At 42.5% G+C, this 15,718-nt stretch overlaps 1 protein-coding gene across 4 annotated transcripts in view; it reads right to left on the bottom strand.

The window, feature by feature from the left end:
* Positions 1-15,004, bottom strand: part of WDFY4 (WDFY family member 4) — a 370,216-nt gene extending 355,212 nt beyond the window's left edge. For 3 of the 4 annotated variants that reach the window (XM_037056671.1, XM_037056674.1, XM_037056673.1), the window contains exon 1: positions 14,873-15,004. The gene's annotated coding sequence lies outside the window, so the exon portion shown is untranslated. Of the gene's footprint in view, positions 1-14,345; positions 14,826-14,872 lie in introns of those variants that run through there. The other variant, XM_037056672.1, reaches the window with a different exon arrangement.
* Between the last annotated feature and the right edge of the window lie 714 nt (positions 15,005-15,718).

Genomic DNA, 15,718 nt, shown 5'->3' with positions numbered 1-15,718 from the left:
CCCAGTACAGATTTGTGTCACCTACATAGCTCTGCTTCAGAATGTTTCAAAGCACCCAAGGCATCCTGCTTGCAGCTGCCACACTGTAGGGTGATGTCTGGAGCCTGAGAAAACGTTGAGTTGCTGATGTTTGTACTGCGAAGCCAACATTCTGATTGACAGTTTCATCCCTGACTTTTTGTGGAGCTTAGAGCTGCTGAGGAATTGCTATGATAAAAATCAAGATGAAAGTCACCCCCCGCCCCACTTTCTTGTCAGTGTGAGTGGCTGTTCCCCTTTCTGGACTGAATGCCCTGGTGCAGAGGCAGACCTGTTTGCCATCTAAGTCATCGGCCATGGTTCCCAGACCCCAGGGCTGGGGAAGCCTCTAAACCAGATGATATAGAACAGAACAGCAACTTCCTCTGTTTCCCTTTCCATTCTAAAGCCAGTTCCTCACTGCACATCAGCAGATCCAAACACTCTTGCCCCTGTGTCAGCAAGGACCTGGCCTTGACCAGAAGCTATCAGAAAAAAACAACACAGCACTCTTGTTCCAAAAATTTGTGCAGGGTGGGGCTAGGCCTTCTTCCCTCTTCCCTACTGTTTCCTATTAATAGGAGAGTTTGCAAGTTGAAAGTAAATTGAAAAGGAGTCGGGTGAAAAAACAGAAGTTGTAGTAACAAGGAAGCTTTGTTTACATCTCTACTCCAAAGCTCTTTGTAGTTAATCAGAAATACCTAGGGGACAACAACATTCTCATTAGGGAATTGCTAGTTAAATCCACACCAAGACACCAGGGCGTACCTATTAGAATGTCTTTAAAAACAAACAAACAAAACCCAGGAAGTGCTGGCAAGGATACAGAGCAACTACAGCTCTCAACCTGGCTGGTGGAAATGCCAGTGGTACAGCCACCCATGAAGACATCTGGGCACTTTCTGAGAAAATTATACGTATATCCAGCAATTCTGCCCCTAATGTAATTTAACTTAGAAAAATAAAAACTTATGTTCCTACAAAACCTACAAATGAATGTTCATATTAGGTCTACTTATAGCAGTCCAAACCTGGAAATAACCCAAATGTCCCTCCGTGGTGAATGGAAAAGTTCTTCACAGAAAGGAGCCCACTGACCCACATAGCAACCTGGATGAATTTCAAAGTCCTTAGGGCAAGTGACAGGAGCCAGTTTCAATGGCCACTGTTCTCTCAATTTGTTTATTTCATGTTCTAAAAAAGGCAAAATTGCAGGGACAAAAAATAGATCAATGGTTGCCAGGGACTGGGGATAGAAAGGTGGCCATAAGAGGATGAAAGGGACTTTTTCTACATAAAAAAAAAAAAAAACAAGCATTCTGAGGTTGAAAGTGTGTCAATAGAAAAGCTAGAGACAGAAGTATTAGTCCTTACACCTGTTTTCAGTCAGTATCAAGGGGATACAACTACACAGTGAACTACGGAAATAACTCCGCCTGTGGAGCGCATACTTCATTGTGGTTCTGCATCCTTATGTCTGCATTATCTCACTTCATCTTCACAACAACACTCCACAAGGAAGCAAAGAGCAGCAGTATTTTACAGGTGCTGAAAGCAAGGTTCAGAGAGATTTAATCTTCCCCAAATGGCCACAATGTAAATCCTGTGTGTCCCACTCTAAAACTCACATGATCCTCCTTATCCTCACCTCCATCTTCCTAGGATGTCACAAGTTAGGGAGAGAATCAAAGCTCCTGTGAACTTAAGGCACCCTAGGGGTTCACTCAATGGCCTAGCCTTTGTGTTGGTAAAGTGTGGGGACTGCTCCCTAAGTTCAAGTTCACTTTTCCATCCAATTAAAAAAACAGTATTTATAAATAATGATGTTGCCAAATTGGCTGAACTAATGGACAAGGTGAGTCAATTACAAACAGTAAAATAATAACCAAAAGAATTAAAAGCAGAAGACCAACAGATTATTTACAATGACAAGAAGGTGGAAACAATTCAAATTTTCATCAACAGATATAAGGATAAACAAAATATGATCTGTCCATACAATGGAACATTATTTAGCTTTAAAAGGAATTAAATTCTGACACATGCTACAACTGGGATGGAACTTGAGGACTAAGTGAAATAAGCCAGTTACAAAAGGGCAGATAATGTATTTTCGCACTTATATGAGCTACCTAGAATAACCAAATTCATCCAGACAGAAAGCTGATTGGTGATTGCCAAGGGTTGGAGGTATGAAAGAATGAGGAGTTAACATTTAATGGGAACAGAGTTCTAGTTTTGCAAGATAAAAAGAGTTCTGGAAATGAATGGTGTCACAGCAATTTGAAAAAGCCACTAAATTGTGCACTTGAAATGAAAAATTTTATGTAATGTTTATTTTTCCACAACAAGTACATAGATAATGTATGTTTAAAGAGGAGGATGTAATTCCGCCAGTTTGATGACTATAGTGAAGTAATAAAAATAATACCATCTATTGAGTTCATACTCTGCCCTGAGCTCTGTACACAATGCTTCACATATGTAACTAATTTAAATCTCCCTGAGTCCTGTGGAACAGGGACTCTAGTGTCTGCTCTGATCTCCCTTACGGATGAGGAAACAGTCACCATTGAGTTTCAGCAGCATTCCCAGTGTAACACACCTGGTGTTTTCAAAGGTGGGACAGAAATACTGCTTTGGCCCAAGACATCAGTAAACATTTGCTACACACACAGCTGTTCTGAATGAAGGAAGAAGAACTAATTACAGAGGCTCTGTGTCCACATTTGAGTTAGATCTGAAACAAGAGGACTGACATAGCATAGAAGGGGAGATGAAAATGAGACAGCAACAAGGTTAGAGGAAATAGGAAACAGAAGTGGCTTGAACAAAATAGGCCCCCCAAATTTATAGAAAGCAGGCAAGTGCATTGAATTCCTATAGGATAGGGCCCAAGAGCACAGTCCATAGAACACTCAAAGGAAAGGAGTAGAGGGTAAACTTGCAGACTAACATGAGAGTCTTGAGATTTCCATGGGGGTTTGTGAGGAGTTCACAGAAGGTCAAAATAGTCTGAGAATTTACTTTGACAGGCCTTGCCTAGCATGGCAGCCAGCATTCATTTGGTGCTGGAAGGCCAACGGTCAAGACCTTCAGCCTACAACCTGCCCTCTAAGAGAAGAAATTTCTGAAGACAGTTGTCTTGATGCTATAACGTATATCAGCTTTGACTGAAAAGATTATTAAAACCCATGTTTCTGTACCCTACCCTCACAACTTCTGATTCAGTAGGTCTAGGGTAAGATCCAAGATTTTTAAAAAAATATATTTTATTGATTATGCTATTACATTTGTCCCATTTCCCCCCTTCATTCCCCTCCACCCTACACACCCACTCCCACCCACCTTCCCCCCCACCTTTAGTTCATGCCCATGGATCATAAGTTCTTTAGCTTCTATATTTCCCATATTATTCTTGCCTTCCCTCTGCCTATTTTCTACCTACCATCTATGCTACTTATTCTCTGTACCTTTTCCCCAGCCCTCCTCCTCCCACTCCCCTGTTGATAACCCTCCATGTGATCTCCATTTCTGTGGTTCTGTTCCTGTTCTAGTTGTTTGCTTAGTCTGCTTTTGTTCTTGTTTTAGGTGTGGTTGTTAATAGTTATGAGTTTTCTGTTATTTTACTATACATGTTTTCTATTTTCTTTTTCTTAGATAAATCCCTTTAACATTTCATATAATAAGGGCTTGGTGATGATGAACTCCTTGAACTTGACCTTATCTGAGAAGCACTTTATCTGTCCTTCCATTCTAAATGATAGCTTTGCTGGATAGAGCAATCTTGGATGGGGGTCTTTGGATTTCATGACTTGGAATACTTCTTTCCAGCCCCTTTTTGCCTGCAAGGTCTCTTTTGAGAAGTCAGGGGACAGTCTGATGGGAACTCCTTTGTAGGTGACTATCCCCTTATATCTTGCTGCTTCTGGGATTCTCTCCTTCATTTTAATCTTGGGTAATGTAATTACAATGCATCTTGGTGTGTTCCTTCTTGGGTCCAACGTCTTTGGGACTCTGAGCTTCCTGGATTTCCTGAAAGTCTATTTCCTTTGCCAAACTGGGGAAGTTCTCCTTTATTATTTGTTCGAGTAAGTTTTCCACTTGTTGCTCTTCCTCTTCCCCTCCCAGTACCCCTATGATTCGAATGTTGGAATATTTAAAGATGTCCTGTAGGTTCCTAAGCCTCTCCTCATTTTTTTGAATTCTTATTTCTTCCTTCTTTTCTGTTTCTTTCTTTCTTTCTTCCTTCTTGTCCACTCCATTGATTTGAGCCCCAATTTTCTTTTCATCACTATTGGATCCATGTGCATTTTTCTTTATCTCACTTAGTATAGCCTTCATTTTTTCATCTAATTTGAAACCAAAATCAACCAGTTCTGTGGACATCCTGATCACCAGTGCTTTGAACTATGCATCTGATAGGTTGGCTATCTCTTCATTGCTGAGTTGCATTTGATCTGTTCTTCCATTTGGGCCATTTTTTGTCTTGTCACACCTATTACATTAAGGGGCAGAGCCTTAGGTGTTCACCAGGGAGGGGCAACCCAGTCACTGGGTTGTGATGCTGTGATGTTTCCTGTGACCCAAAGGGTCTGAGAGGAAACAATGGCACTTGCTCCACTCTCTGTCAGATTTCAGTCCTTTCCACCACCGTGAGCAAACTGGGCCTTTCTTGTGCTGATTCCCATGTGGCTGGGCTTGTGTACATTCTAGGACCCTATGGGTCTCTCCAACAAACTCTTCTGTGAGGCTGGGAGTCTCTTTCAGCACCTCAACCCCCACAGGTATTTTCAATCAGAGTTTTGAGGCTTTACTTCCCCGTGCTGGGATCCTGGTTTGTGCAGCTTCTCTCACTCCCCAGTTTCACTGGGTTTATCTGTGCACAAATGTGGGACTGCCTGGTCAGCCAGCCACCCTGGATGCCATGCCCCACTTCCCAATGGCCACCTCGCTGAGTTTGCCTGTTGCCACCCTGAGCCCAGGGTCTTCCAGACACCACCTGCAGGCCCAGGGTTTGCCCACTGCCATCCTGTGTGCCCAGGGTTTGTCAGCTGCTGCCTTGCGTGCCCAGTGTCACCACTTTGTTTTTGCTAAGACCCGACTCTGGCCTTTATGCTCATCTAGATGAACGTGTCTGTTTTAACTCCTTGGTTGTCAGACTTCCATATAGTTCAAATTTCTGTCATTTCTGGTTGTTATTTTGTTTCTAAATTGTTTTTGTCCTTATTTTGGTTGTGCGAGGAGGCACAGTGTATCTACCTACACCTCCATCTTGGCTGGAAGTCAAGATCCAAGAATTTGTATCTAACAAGTTTCTATGTGGTTCCAAAGCAACTAGTACAAGGGCCATACCTTGAGGACCACCAAGGGCCACATCTTGGGAACCACAAGAAATCATGCCCTGAGAACAAACAGTGAACACACCTTGAGGACTTCCTGGGGACACACCTTGGGGAACTACCAGGGGCCACATCTGAGAGACCACCAACCCCTGAACTACCAGGGTCCATGCTTTGAGGACCACCACCCAGAGATGCCTTGGAGAGGGCATTGGGAATTAGAAATGTCTTGTCTACTTTTTGTCTAGCAGTACTACAAGCCCCAAGTAGGAATGCTGTTCTTAGGAGCTATGCTCCAGGACAAGAACAAGAGCATATGCAGAGGACAGTATGGCAGGGGCAATCAGGAAGACAGCAGCCCCGCAGATGGGGTCTGTGAAGAAAGAGGAATGCTCAGTGCCAAAGGTGCTCCAATGCATGGCTCTAGGACAAGAACCAGGGCTTGGCCAGAAATCACCTTGGTGTTACCCCAAACCCACCCCAGTTAGAAGTGTCCCAACCTCCTGCATCAGCCAAGGGCTGAGTGCTTGCAGGCAGACAACAGTAGAGCCCAGTGCCTCATATCCTGCCTGAAATGACTCAAGAGAGAAAGAGACAGCTCAGGGTTTTTTCCAGAAGTTCAGAAATTCCCCTGAAGACTAAGATGGGAACTGCAATTGTCAGGAACCAGGTAGATTGAGCGGCACCTCCCATGACCCTCAACACTTCCTTTTTCTGTTTCCCATCCACGTACTCCTGGCAGGCACACACCTCTGTGGTTTTTGCAACACTAACAGAATGCAGGAACTCACAGTGGCCTGCAGAACAGAGCCAGTTTTATATCTCAGAATGTGTAGCAACTTCCACATTGCCAAAAATGTTCAGGGAGCAGTTCCCCTGGGCAGATCCTTGAAGCTCAGCTACAACTGTGCTATCACCATCAACATTAGGACATGGGCTTGTGACAACACAGATAACAGGAAACCCAGCTCCAATAACTGCGACTCTCCAGTGTGGGAGCCAATGCATGACTCATTCTCCAGTAAGGAAATGCTGCTTGTGTGAGAATGGCCACAACCACGTTATAAAGTATGTGATCGTCTACTGTGCTATACACCTGAGATTAGTGCAAAATAATATTGTAATAATGCAAACTGTAATCAAACAATTTTAAAAAACAATGGCCATAACTAAATGACAATCTATTAGCAGAGCCATCAATGTTCTCTAATCTTACAAAACTTACAGCAGGCATCACTGTTCCCATTATACAGATGAAAAAGCAAGACTTGAAGAAACTGAGATTCAGAGAAAAGAGGTTAGTTATCTGAAATCAAACTGCTAATAAGCCTCAGAATCAAGGTCAAACCCAGACTTTTTTGACTCCACAGCTCCACACCCCCTTCACAACTCCTGCTTGGTTTGATACATGTGGTAAGAATAAACCCCAGGAAGCACTGTAGGGGGCCCTGGCTGGTCTTATAAAGTTATTACTAACCCCTGGCAGTAGGAGGTGAAGAGTCTGACCTGCTTTCTGGCCCTAGTTCACACCACAAACAAGCAGTAATAGAACAGGACCCTGTGGCCTTGTCTTTCCCCAGGGGAAGAGCTGATACCTGAGGGCTACCGAGCCAAGGGTTTGTTAATCTGGGCACAAAGTAGACACCAGCTGACCAGTCACCCCTGGGCTGACACCAGCAGCATACCCAGCGTTAGTCACTCATCCTCCAGGGCTCCTCATCCTCCAATCCCAGGAGAACTGAAACGACTGGGGACTTTGCAGCATCCTTTACACTTCGCAGGCCACTTATTAAGATGTGAGAAATAAAAAAAAAGATTTACAGCATTGGTTAGTTGACACAGTTGTCCTGTTTACCATATTAAATTTCAAGTATAATTTGGTCAGAATATATACACAAAAATCACTAAACTTTATATTGTATCTAGAAGAATATATTCCTGGCTTTTAAGGAATCAAGCATCTCCTAATTCCTGTGGAATTAATTACTAAATCAAAGAATTAACTCTTAATTCTCACAGACCACAGAAAACCTAACAAAGTGAGAACACAAGCCACCTGTATCACACTTAAAGAGAAACAGTCTTCTTGCATTCCTCTCCTATGCCAGGCAGAACTAGATCCAAAAGCTCTGCTTTGGGGTTAATTAGAAAAGAGACACTTTCAGAGGCAACTTTGTACATGGTGTTTTTCACAAAAGTGCAGAGCAAGGCAACAGTTGGAGGCAGGTCCACTAGCCCCTGAGCTGAGTCTCTGCCTCTCTGTGACTCAGTTCCCACCTGTAACATCAGGCTCCTTAAGGGTCTGTCCACAAGTGAAGGTCTACTTTCCAAATAGACTGAAGTTCAGAGCCTTCAAGCTTTTCCCCTGAGACCTAAATATTTGTTTAACCAGAATGAATCTTGGCAAAACTCTTGATGTGTCAGGAATATTTTTAACCCAGACCTAATTCCTCTACGTGACTGGGAGATGGGAAGTGGCACCCAAGGAAACTCAGAAGGAGGCAAGGAGCCTCAGCATACTACACAAGTGAGTGAAGCAGGTTCTCTAGGTGCCTGCCTTCTGTGGGGGTAGGACAAGTGCCACCCCCACTGCTTCTTCATCTTTCTCCCAGCCTTGCTATGAATGCCTCTCTGCCTCCAATCTACACTGCCTCCCACCCCACTCACATTTGTCACTCCCTTGCTGAAATGTCTTCAAAAGCTACCCATGTGCTCAAGGAACATTCCCACATTTTTGGCCCTGAATGATGTGTCCCCCTCTTCCTTGCCAAATCTCTCACTGCACCCCCAGTGGTGTCTGGCCGATTTAATTGTTCACTTATGCTCTGACCCTTTGCCCTTACTCAGGTGACTCTTCTTCCTGAGATGCTCTCCTTTGGCTTCACATGTCCACATACTGCTGCCTTCAAAATACAGCTCCAGGCTGCCTCCTGGGCACAGCTTCCTGATGTCCCAACCAATAAGGTGACACTCATCTCTCCAGCTCCCAAATTCCCACCACCACTGGCCCCATCTGTGATTAGAAAGCAGCCACTACCAGCATGTGACAGCATTTTGCAGTTTTCCAAGCTGCATGCAAACTTGATCTCAGTAATTACACCAGGGTGCACAGGGTTCTCATCATCCCCGTGCGCAGGTGAAGAGGGGAGCCTGGGAGTTAAAGTCACCTGTGCTCAGACACGGTCTGTGGAGTCAGGCAGAGTGAAAGTGTGTATTTTGTAATTCCCAAATTTACCATTTTTCTCCAATAACTGCCCTATAACTGTGGCAATCATCACTTTCTTCACATTATTATTATTCATGAACATGCTTTTTCTTTCTCATTCTTCTAGTTCCTCAGTTCCAAGTGTTGATCATTTATAAAATGCTACTACTGTTTAATAAGGTGTGTGTGGGGGGGGGTGGCGTATCATAACATTAAACACGTCAAAAATGAACTATTCTGACACATTAAATTATGTGAGGAAATAGTATTTCTTGCACCAAAGGTGATATTTTATGTGGGTGATGCAAGGGGGACCCCTTTTTGAAAAGGGTAGTAGGATGACGGTAGGGTAACTATCCCTCGGTTCTCCTGTCCCAAGACAAAACTATGGCCCCATTTCAGTTATCCCGACACATGTCATTTATATATGAAATGTTTCCTGAGACTAGTGCATGAGAGCAAAAACTAAGATAAACTAAGATTTGGTATTTTTTTTTCTGGTTAAAGAGTAGTGCCCTGGTGTGTGTGTGCGTGTGTGTGTGTGTGTGTGGGCGCGCGCGCGCGCGCGCGTCCTCTTTTGAATACCTAGACATTTCCTCATTCTGATGCTCCCAGCTCTTTCCTCACCCCAGCACTTCTCAGACAGCAGCTACAACCCCCACGCAACGGCTGCGCATGCGTTGGATGCCCTGCACCCTGGCGGGAGACTGGCGCCTGCGGAAGAGGGGAGCGCCAATAGTTTACTCCTCCCCCTTTAGGGCTGCTGCTCCCTCTTCGTAGCTGTGCTCCTCCCGTTCCTGCAGGATCCTCACTCTCAAGGCAGAGACGATGTTTTACGTCTCTCGTCCCACTGCCTTCTGCACACGAAGCCACTTTCTCCTTGATCAAGAGGCCCAGATTTACAGCCTAATGTAGGGGAAAGCCCTATATTAACTCCCAGTATGCTTTGACTAAGTATATAACTCACTTTTTCACATGTACGTATCTTTATTCATTTTTGTATGTATCTTATAATATGTGCATGTCCTTTGAAAATCTGATATTGGACCGTTACTTGGGAAAATTTATTATTACATTGAAAACACAAAAATCAAAAAAGTATCCCCCCTTTCTTGCATACTACTTTTACATCCAAGCATACTTTATTTATAATTGATATATAAACAATTTTATTGGATGAATCACCCATCATCATATGATAAACATATTCCATGTTGTCCTTTTCCTTAAATTATCAGATTTAATCATCATAAAGCATCTCTTGGTCTGACATAATTGACTTACTCCCTAATAAACTGGATGTTGAGGGTATCTCTCCATTGCTCTTATGGGTGATGCTGGGGAAAGGACACCCACTCAATCATTTAGTTTCCTGTGAATCATCTGTGAAGATGAATTCTCAAAAGAAAGATTAATAATTGGTCCAAAAGGGCAGTTTTTGCACTAGTGCCAAACATTGACTATTGATATTCAGAAGTAGTTCCTCAACTTGTTAGTAGAAGTGTTGCCAATTGCAAAGGGCATAGGCTTTAACATCAGGTGGAATCAGTTCAAACTTCAGCTTAGGCACTTACTGTCTGAGGGATTAAGGACCTTACCTCTCTGAGCCTCCATAGTATCACCTGTAAAATGCCAGTAGTGAAACTGATCTCATTGAGTAGATTAAATGAGTTTGTAAATAGCGGCACCCTACCCAGTGCCTGGTTTACTGTAGGAACTAAATCCACTCTTTTTGCCCTCCACGCTTTATTTCTCCTTGAAATTATCTGAGACATGAGACCTTTCACTTCTTTACCTTCCCATCTTTCTTGAACCATGTTTCCCACAAAAGCCTCTGGCCATAATACAAAACATCTTTCTCTGATGGGTGCTGCTCAACAGAAACATAAAGCCAGCCACAGATTCAAGCCACATGTGTAATTTTAAATTTTCTGGTAGCCACATAATAAATAGGCCACATTAATTAAACCTGTTTATTTAAATACATTTTAAAATATTTTATTTAACCCAATATATCTCAAATACTATATTTTTGATATGAAATCAATGTTCTCTAACTATTAATGAGATATTTCATATTTATTTTTATTGTTTGTAATATCTTTGAACTCACTTATATGTTTTACACCCACAGCACATCTCACTTCAGGCTGTTTACATTTCAGGTTGGGCTACAGGCTACTATCTGAGGAGCCCACATCTAGACTTTGAGATTTATGCTTTTAAAAGGTATGTGGATTCTTCAAATGGGACTATCAGCTAAGGATTTAGGAACGTTGTCTGGAGACATCATCTCAAAGGCAAAATGCAGGAACATTTTGATGGTTTGCAGCACTTGAGGGGAGATAAATGCAAGGGTCTAGTTGTACATAAAAGGGGTAGCAACTCTGTAGTGTGGCTCAAAGAACTCTGAGGAGCCCATCTTCCTCCTTTCCCTCCTGCACAAAACATCTCCCTCCCCAGTGGCCAAGCTGACTTTCCTTTCTACCATGAAGGTCCCTTGGGGGCATGAGGAGCCAAGATTTCACTTCTCCCTTAATGTCTAATACATATCACCACCTTTGTGTGTTCAAACCTATATTCTGTAATAACCACTACCTTGTGTATATGCTTCTTCACCTTGACCCAGCTCAGTAAATGACAACTCTATTCTCTCTGTTGCTCTAGAGTCATCTTCAACTTTTCTCTCCCACAACCTATATTTAAAACATCATCAACTCTGCCCTGACTAGTGTGACTCAGTAGATTGACTACCAGCCTATGAACCAAAGGGTCACCAGTTTGATTTCCAGTCAGGGCACATGCCTGGGTTGCAGGCCAGGTCCCCAGTAGGGGGCACTTGAGAGGCAACCACACATTGATGTTTCTCTCCCTTTCTCCTATCCTTACCCTCTCTGTAAAAATAAATTAATTCAATCTTTAAAATATCACCAAATCTGATTATCAGAAAGTATCTAGAATCTAACCACTCTGACCATGTATTGTTATCTCTATTACTATCACTTTTAGACAAGCCACCCTTTCCTCTAGCCTGGTTATTACAACAGCCTCTTGACTGATAGCCTTGCTTCTTTCTTTGCTACTCATTGAGAAACTAGAGTGATTCTTTTTTAAAATGTAAATATAAATCAGAAAGTAAAAAATGTATTTTAATGACAACTGAAAAAATATAAAAATATAAAATTCTTAGTGATAAGTCTAGGCAAAATATATACTATTTTATGAAGAAAAATTATTAAGTTTTATTTAAATACTTTGAAGAAAACCTAAATGAGTGTGGAGACAAACCTTTTCCATAAATTGGAGGAGTCATTTTCACAAAGATATCACCTCTTTCCAAATTATATTTCCAATCAAATCTGAACATATCTTTCTTGTTGAACCTGAAAAGCTGGTCCTAAAATTCATATGAAGGAAGAATATACCAAGAATGTGAAGGCAGAATGGAAGAAAGAAAAAAAAAGAGGAGACTTTTCCCAGATATCAAAATTTATTATAAGCCTATAGTTAATATTATGTAGCATAGTATTGGCAAAGGGTTTTTGTCAAACAAATTGACAGCTTAGAAAAACAGACTCAAATATACACAAAAACCTGATTTACAACAGAACCGTTGTAGATGAGTTGGGTAAAGGATGGCTCCTGATTACCCACACAGGAAAATCAGAATAAAACAAAATGTCTCCCATATCACACCACACAGAAAAATTATTTCCAGGTGAGAGTAAAGACTTAAATGTGGAAATCAAAATTATTTCTAAATTTTAAAAATAATGTAAGAGAATAATTTTGTTACTTTATAATGAAGTATTTCTTAGACAATGCCTAAGAATATGTCATAAAGGAATATGTGGATAAATAAACTCATTTAGAATTAAGATGCTTGCTCATTAATAGAAATCACAAAGAATGTAAGGATACAAGGCACAAACAAGAGAAAAATATTTACAACACACATAAATGATAAAGGATTAGTACTGAATATGTACTGGGTTACAGTAAATCAACAGAATAAAAGACAGATGACCTCATAAAGAAATGGGAAAAAATTAGAACCCCCCCTAAAAAGGAACACTGAATGACCAATAAACATATAAAAAATGTTCAAACTTAGTAATTGAGGAAATGCAAATTTAAACATAATTTGATAGTTTTTCATTTTCACTGGATTGGCAAAAATTAAAACTTTAATGTCAAATGTTGGTGAAGATGTGGAGCAACAGAAACTTTTACACATTGCTGATGGGTGGGGGGAAAAATATCATGCTGGTCCCTGGCTGGTTTAGCTCAGTGGATTGAGCACAGGCCTGCGGACTAAATAATCTCAGTTCGATTCCCAGTCAGAGCACATGCCTGGGTTGCAGGCCAGTTCCCAGCAGGGGACCTATGAGAAGCAACCATACATTGATATTTCTCTCTCTCTCTCTCTCCTTCCTTTTCCCCCTAAAAATAAATAAATAAAATCTTAAAATATATATATCATTCTGGTATTTTCCAGTCAGGTTGAAGATATATATATGACCCACCAATTGCACTTCTAGCGCATGTAGCCTAGAGAATTCTTGCACACGTGCCCTAGGATACATGTGCAAGGAGAGTCCTAGCAGCACATACAAGTGCTACAGCACCTAGCAGCTTATAATAGGAAAATAAAAACCTAGAAACATCTCAAGTTTCCATCAGCAGTAACTTGGAGAACTATACTGATATATATATCTATATAATAGAATACTATACAGCTATAAATATCAATGAATTAGAGGCTTATGCAACAACATGAAGAAATTCCAAAACGTAATTTTGAGCAAATTAAGTCTTAAAAGAATATGTAATTCCAATTAACAAAGTTCAAAAATATGCAAGATGAAGTAACATATATTAGCAATTTAAATGTATGAGGTAAGTCTACAAACAAAATCAAGGGAACGATAAGCCCTACATTTAGGACCACAGTTTTCTGTGACAAGAGAGGGAGAGGGTCAAGCATGGGACTGCGTCAAAGGTGCTGATAATCTCTAAAAACACACTAAGGTGGCAGCACACAGGGTCCGTGACATGTTTATTCCTTATACCCTATATAGTTTTCCTAACTTTTCTTTTCTATCTAGCCAACATTTAAAAGCTTCCAGGATCAGGAGGAATATAACCAAAATTCTCCCACTGAGGAAGGCCCTTCATGACCTGAGCCTGGCTGACCCCTCTCTAGCTGGTCACTGCATGCCGCACAACCCTCCACTATGCTGACCTCCACCAGGCCTCCACTTCTGTACCTGGGCCTTCTGCATTCACCTGCCAGAGATCTCTTTTCAGAAACCCACAGTGCTCAGCCCTTCCCTTCCTTCCAGTCTCCACTCATCAGGCACATACATTCCCAACCTCCTGACCCCCACTCCCCACCTCCAGCTCTCCATCCCACTGTAGCCCATGGCACCAAGCACCACCCGCTTATCCTTGACCCCATGGTCTTTAACAGTGCCTGGCAGGAGGTAGTTTTTAATAAATATTTGTTGAACAATGAAATGGATGATTACGTAGAAAATCATATTAAAATTAAAATGCTCCATGGAAAGGCTAATAACACAGGAAATTCTTAGTAACCAGATTAGCTACTCATCACTTCAGAGAGGTTGGGACAAAGGATTGGTTCAGTGTTCTCAAAGGTGGGGTTTCAGGGGAGGGGAAGAGAGCGAGTCCTGCTCATTTAGAAAATGTTGGCATTTCTAAGGTTTAATGCAGTTATTCAGATGAGGAAAGGGAAGCCCAAACAGGCACCTACTTACCAGACTCTCAGGAGTGACCACAGGGCCAGGACAGAGCCAGCTCTCTTGGTGATCAGTCAGAAGTGAGCCTTACGGCTCATCAACCTTCAGAGGCCTACTTAGGGGCTGGGCAAGGGAGTCTCACAGTCAGCCCACCTCCCCACCCCTGGACAGTTGGTACCACCTCCCTAAGTGTGGCAGGCCTTCTTCCTTAGCAGAATCATGAGGAAAGACCTGACCTGGAGTCAGAGGGTGAGCATTGGTGCTAGAGTCTGTCCTGTCCCGGCAGGCCCCAGAAGTGACAGACACCACAACAGACCCAGGCATCAGAGTGGCCCTAACCACAGGTGCTGCCCATCCTGCAAAAAATTCCTGCTCCTCAGCTCACCTCCTTTCCCATATCCACAAACCCAGACCAGGCACTGGCAGCCACATGTGTTCCCATGCTTAGCTTTCCAGGAGGCAGCCAGTAGGCCCCACCCTGACAGATAGGAACCCTATACCCACCTCTGCGTTAGCCTGGCATGGCCAAGAGCAAGGTAACCTACCCAGAGGTGTGTCAGTCAGGACCTGCACACATCAGATGGCATGGGTGCCCCCACATTCAGTCAGAACCCCCCAGGCTTGAGGGAAGAGGACCGGGCCCGGCATCATCAGCCTTCAACGGCGTTTCACTATGAGTCACTCAAGCTAGGCCTCTGCTCATTTCCTGGAGAAAGGAGAAGTGGGGAATCTGCAAATGACTGATTCTGCCCACTCCCCAGCCATCAACAAAACTGCAAGAGTTCTTGTGGGTGACTCGGGCCCTGCAGAGAGGGCCCTTAGGGTAGTATAGCTCAGTGGTCAGGCAGTGCTGATGAGGGCAAGGACAAAGAGGAAAAGCTTGTGAATGGTGGGCTCAATGTTATCAGGCTGGACTTCTCCTGTTCCTCAGCCCCACCTATCTTCTCTGAGCCTCCAGTAAAATGACAATGATGATGGTATTTATGTGAATTTAATTAGAGGTGTTTCTAAAGATCCTCCGTGGACACTGCATGGGCCTGCTTTCTGCCAGGCCAGAGAGAGCTTTACATTTACATCCCTTTCTCCATCCTCAGACCTAACTTGTACAACTGATCAAGATGGAAAAAAAGTTTAAATAATAGGATGAAGTTCTCTGGATCTCAGTATCAATATTCTTCTTCTTCTGAGTTTATTAGTTTGAATCATTCCTATCATCTATTCATAACACCATTTATGTAGGACCAGCCAGCATGTCTATTCAAACACAACACCTCCCTGTGCCACATGAGCATGAGAAATTGGAATGATTGCCTAACGCTTAAAGCTATCTCCTCAGCTGTTTCTACCTATAACCAACTGACCACTTTTGGTTAACTATTAATGAAAGGCAA

Source organism: Sturnira hondurensis, unplaced genomic scaffold, assembly GCF_014824575.4.
Source record: "Sturnira hondurensis isolate 20B ecotype Veracruz unplaced genomic scaffold, ASM1482457v3 Scaffold0009125, whole genome shotgun sequence".
Lineage (NCBI taxonomy): Eukaryota > Metazoa > Chordata > Mammalia > Chiroptera > Phyllostomidae > Sturnira > Sturnira hondurensis.
The sequence above is the reverse complement of the archived record's forward strand: the minus strand, read 5'-3'. Positions and strand labels throughout refer to the sequence as shown.